This window comes from Vulpes lagopus, chromosome 21, assembly GCF_018345385.1.
Source record: "Vulpes lagopus strain Blue_001 chromosome 21, ASM1834538v1, whole genome shotgun sequence".
NCBI classification, from domain to species: Eukaryota; Metazoa; Chordata; class Mammalia; order Carnivora; family Canidae; genus Vulpes; species Vulpes lagopus.
Window position 1 is genome coordinate 24,338,775 of NC_054844.1, and position 6,139 is coordinate 24,344,913.

Consider the following 6,139-nt stretch of genomic DNA (forward strand, 5'->3'; position numbering starts at 1 on the left):
CTTCTGGGGAGCTACGTACTAGTACATACATACTCGAAAGAGTAGCAGGATTTTGGAGCCAGCGCTTCCAGCTGCAAGAAAAGGTTCAGTGTGTGATAATAAGACATTTCTCTTCTTCATCAGATCACAACTTTTCCAGTGTCGTGTCAATCCTTTTGCCTTTCAGAGGGTTGCAGTGGACCACTCAGGAAGTATGGCATAATGACCAGCACACAAGGAAAAAGTAGGGGAGGAATCTGATGAAAATTTCCAATGACAATTAATTGGCCTGACACCGATATATTCTGAAGACCGTATTGATCTGGGAAGAAACTGGGAGTCCCTGACAGTGCTAGCAGAATCATGCTGCAGGAAAGCCTTCCACTGCTTCTGATTTTTTAACCTATATCTTCTGTACAACCACTAACACCAACATGCAACACACAGGATGACTGGAGAATCCGGTAAGCTGTGCAAACTCCTCGCAAAGTCATCAGGGCTGACCCCTCCCCACTGCATTTGAGGGAGGAATCAAATCTGCAACTTAAAGCTCAAAACATGGGACTTTAGAGTCAGTAGGTAAGACAGGACTGAGCACTATCATTGATCATGCTGCCAGAATGATTAGAAATATTTATCACCTACTCAACTTGAGTAAAGGATTGGACTCCTGCTTGTCTTTTGCGCAGTGAATAGTGATTGTGAAGTGAGCCAGGGGGACGCCTGCCATGGCCCCGGGAACAGGCTCCTCTGCTCTGGGCGGTGCCCTTGGCCACACAACACAAGGCTGCAGGCGCTGGGGGAGGCCAGAGTGAAGAGAGAGAAAGAATGGCATGAAATCCGATGCAGCTGCTGAACTTTCTTTTCATTAACTTTAAATTATATCAATTTTTAGACTTTTGGATACCTACTGGAAGGAGAAAAAAGAGTAAAAAAGACAATCTGTCTGCTTTTAACCTTACTCAAATTGAGCAATAATAAAAGTAATTTAGCCAAGGGCAGAAAGCCAGGACCACCACTGTCCCTGCTCCCCACCTTCCAGTCCTATTTAGCTAGAACTTTCCATTTCAGCTCTCCTGCTCTGAGGCAAGGAAAACACAGCTCCAGAAAGGAGGCTGTCCTTGTCTCTGCTGCCTGGCCTTACAAGAGTGACTCAGCAAAGCAGCCCCTTCCAGGGTGGGGAACAGGGCGGGGGTTGTGTTACATGGCTGTCCAAGCATGTCCATCTTTCCAGCCTGCTTCTCCACACTGTCCCCAAGCACATCTATTGGAAATGGCCAGGAGCACCAGGATTATTAAATTACTTATGTACTCCATATTGCGAGCGTCTTTGGGGGGAAGAGGTGACCAAATAGATGTTTCTTGGCTGTGCTAGGCCAGCTGAGATCCACGTGGGCGGATGGGAATATGGTGGGGAGTGGCACAGGTATTGACATTCACCTCCAAATCCCCAAGTGTTCCAGATCCTGGCAGTCTAAGCCCTTCCTCCATCTTCTATCCTAAGGTACCTTTATTTATTTATTTTTTAAAAGATTGTACTTAATTATTCATGAGAGACAGACAGAGAGAGAGAGAGAGAGAGAGAGAGAGAGAGAGAGGCAGAGACATAGGCAGAGACAAGCAGGCTCCCTGTAGGGAGCCTGATGTGGGACTCAATCCCGGGACTCCAGGATCATGCCCTGGGCTGAAGACACTTAACCACTGAGCCACCAGGCATCCCCTAAGGTACCTTTAATTATAACGGGAGCCACAGATCTTTGAATGTCTAAGCTCTTCCAGAACACCTGTACCTCATGATCACAAAATAAAAAACAAGACAAAGGGGAAGGAAATGTCAAAGATTCAATACTCTAAGGCAAGTTTATTGAATACCTACGCTGTAATAGCCCTCACTCTAGGAGCGATATGTATAGAGATCATTAAAGCTTATATTCATGTGGGAGAAACAGACAAGAAAATATAAGCAAATAAATAGAAGACTTTAGATAGCAGTGAGTATTATGAAGAATAGTCTTATGGGAGACCGTAAAAGGGCAGAGTAATACTGGGATGGTAAGGGAAGTCCTCTTTTGGGATATGCCATTTGATCTGGGACCTCAAAAAGGAGGAAGCCATGCAGTGACCTGGGGAGAAAGGATCCCAGGTAGAAGCAAGAGCAAGGATTGATGCCTAGGGATAAAGTTAGGCCATCAGGAGAACAAAAAGAAGACGGAGGAAGCTTGATCCCAGTACTGGAGGGATAGGCTGTAACCAGATAAGGAAGAGGAGATAAGCTAGGGTCGGATCACAGAGGGGCTCGTGGGCCACAGAGAGAAAGTCTGGGAGCCACCAGAGTGTAAGCAGTGGAGTGACATGATGTTTATCCCGTTTCCCATTCCCATATGTGACAGATACACAGATACCCAGGGAAGACAAGTAGTTAGGGTAGGAATTGAGTTTAGGTTATGAAAATATTTTATGTTTTTATAATTGGATGTCACTTCAGATTTGATATTTAGAAGGATGAACAATTTCTCAGCAATGCAAATGGGAAGGCCAGGTTGGAAAATAAGGAGACAAGTGTTTTCTCAAAGTCCTTTTATAAAATTAATCCCTGAAATGGAACAACATTATCCACACACAAGTCATGCTGGACATGAATCTTTCAAAGTCAACTGACTCTTGAGATATTTTGAATTAGAACAGAGACACAACAGAAAGAGAACACGATATCATTCTCGCTGAGTCCCCAGAACTTACATGTCCATTAAGACAAGGCACCACTTGGTTTAAGAAACCATAACCAGTAATTTACAAGTGGCGTGGTTTATCCATATTTGCAAAGAGTACCAGGTCTCCCTCCGAGATCCAGACGAGAACCTTCAGTTTTAGCCACTTGTTTAACCACAATGGTCTCTCTTTGTTCCAGGACATTGACACTACCCTGGAAGATCCAGTCAATGAAAGAGCTTGGACAAATAAATGTTTTGGGGGTGTTGACCTATGAAGCTCCTTCAAATATTCCTTTTCTATTTGGCTTACTTTCTCTCTTTCTTCCTTCCTTTTCTTTCAAGAATTTTAAGAAAGGAAAAGAAAAATATGAGAGAGAGGGGACATAATTTTTATTCATAATTCTGTGATTATGTCTAACGTGGCTATAATTACATAATATTATTTTTGTGAAAGGATGGAGTTTTAAACACCTAGTGATTAGAGGCATTCTTCAGACTATGAGTAAACAGAGACTGCATACCCACAAAATATGTACAAAGGTCAAACAAATATCTTTTTTTTTCTTTTTTCTTTTTTAAAGATTTTATTTATTTATTCATGAGAGACATAGAGAGGCAGAAACACAGGCAGAGGAAGAAGCAGGCTCCCTGTAGGGATCCCGATGTGGGACTCGATCCCAAGACCCAGGATCATGACCTGAGCCAAAGGCAGACGCTAAACTACTGAGCCACCCAGTGCCTCTCTCTCTCTCTCTTTAAGCACAGTTAAAGTCTGAAGAGAACTAATGGATTTGAGCAGAGTAGTTATTAACAAAGAATAAATGAAAACACAAGTTACTTGTAGATATGCTTTTATTTGGTTCATCATATTTATTCCCTGTCAACTTTAAGTCATAAAAGAAGATAAAATATTTTGAAAGAGCAAAACACCAAAGGTTGAATGCTAAATAAGATAGGGAGAGTATACATACTATAGGAGGAGAAGCTACTCTAATTAAGCCCACATTTTTCAGAGTTAAGTAGTTGGCTTAAGCCCTAAATAAATTAGATTCAAACATTTTATTTTTACCTCAGAGATAGCTCCTTCTTTTGATCGACACTGGAAGGTTAGCTCAATGATTAAAAATCGAAAGAATGAAAGTATGGGAGATGGAATACTGACCCCCAAAGATATTTGTGTTCTAATCCCTGGATCCTGTGAATGTTAGTTTATACGGCAAAAAAGAAAAAAAGGGAAAAAAAGGATTTCGCAGACTGTGATTAAATTAAGCATTTGAGATAAGAAGATTATCTTGGATTATCTGGGCAGACCCTAATGTAATCCCATATATTCTTATAAGAGAGAGGCAGAGGGATATTTCCACATAGAAGAGGAGAAAGCAGTGTGACCAGAGACTGGAATGGTGGGGCTACCAGCCAAGGAATGCCAACAGCCAGTAGAGCTGGGAGAGGCAAGGATAGGTTCTTCCCTAGAGCTTCTGGAGGAACGTGGTCCTGCTGACACCTTGGTTTTGGTGTGGCGAAAGAGGTTTCAGACTTCCAGACTCCAGAACTGTGAGACATTAAATCTCTGTTGTAAGCCACTTGGCTTCTGATAATTTGTTACCGTAGCCGTAGAAATTAACACAAAGCTCATCTGAATTAATACTCACCGACATCTTAAAGGAAATAAAAATAGCTGTGAGGGGGCAGAGGAGCCCAGTTTAACAACAGATCACAGATTGAGTCCTCGGTATCACCCTGTTGAGAGTCTGAGCAGAGAATCCAGCTAACCCACACCAAGACTTCTGACCTACAGAAAGTGTAAGATGATAAGTGGGTATAGTTTTCAGTTGCAACTCTGGAGTAATATAGTAGTGGAAAGCTAACATGCTAACCAAGCAAGTGAGGAGATAGTCACTCAGACTGTTTCCTTAATACCACATCTCTGTTTCCTGAATCCCAGTTTCTACCAACCGTGCCTTTACTTTCACATTTTCAAGGCTAATAACACTTATATTCTGCTCCATTACAGTAATAGTGCTGTAGTATGAGAACAGGATCTTAGCAGATTGGCTACCACTTGAGCCTAGTTCTACTTAACATAAGCATATCTTTTAAAAAAGATTTATGTGTTTTAGAGAGAGAGAGGATGAGAGAGCATGAGAGAAAGAGCACGTAGGGGGAGGGGCAGAGGGAGAGACTCTCCGGCAGACTCCCTGCTGAGCTCAGAGCCCAAAGCCAGGCGCCATCCCAGGACTGTGAGATCATGACCAGAGCCAAAAACAATAGTAGGACATTTAACCGACTCAGCCACCCTACGTGCCTCAATGTGAGCATATTAAATTTTGGTAAGCTAAATAAATAAATAAATGAATAAATAAATAAATAAATAAATAAATAAATAAATAAATAAATAAAAATAAATTTTGGTAAGCAAAGTTTTCTATAGCTGTTTCCCTATCTGTATTATTAAGACAGAAAAGTGCATCCTACCTCATAGTGTTATCGTGAAAAATAAACAAGTCAATGCATATAAAGTGCTTACAAGAATGACTAGCAATCATCATCATCAGCATCATCAATATTACGTATTGCTATTTTTATTACTATGTTTACATTTTTGTGATCTGAATATATTTGTTCTAAAAATTGAAAGTCAACTACATTTACATAAATAGGACTAAGTATTTTTCACAGAAGTGCCAAATTGTGTGTTAGTATGAAGCATGTTTATCTGCAGGTCCAGTGTCATAACTTGTAGACTATTCGAAGGAGAATGTTCCTAGTATTAAGGTCAAGTGGATACAGTTTTTTCTTATATATATGTCTGCAGTTTCTAAAAAACTTGTCATATTTTGTTTACCTTGTATTGGATAATAACTTTCTTCTTATCATTTTGTCTTCTTGTTAAAAAAATTTTGTTCATAATACCTCAAAATGACCCAGTATTTTAAGAAGTCAAAAAATTGCTAAAATCTATTTACTTTTCAGGGTATTTCTCAGCTCTAAACTGGACTATTTCTTAAAGATGTGAAAGAACAGTCAAACCTGGAATTTTATGGTAAATACTTGAACACTTTTTTTTCTATTTGTCAGTAAAAATAAACCAAAAATAGTACCTAAAGTGCATTTTCCTGGAAAATTCTGTCAGTATGATAATCACAAATTGGTAGCAGTCCCATGAGGCAGAGGGCCAGCTTTGAAATCAGACAGTCCTGGGCGGCCCCGGTGGCCCAGCGGTTTAGCTCTTGCCTTCAGCTGGGGGCATGATCCTGGAGACCCTGATCGGGTCCCCCGTCGGGCTCCCTGCATGGAGCCTGCTTCTCCCTCTGCTTGTGTCTCTGCCTCTCTCTCTCTCTCTGTGCCTCTCATGAATAAATAAAAAAATCTTAAAAAAAAGAAAGAAAGAAATCAGACACTCCCAAAACCTAATCCTATCTATACCACTTCCTCTTTTTGAGAGTTTA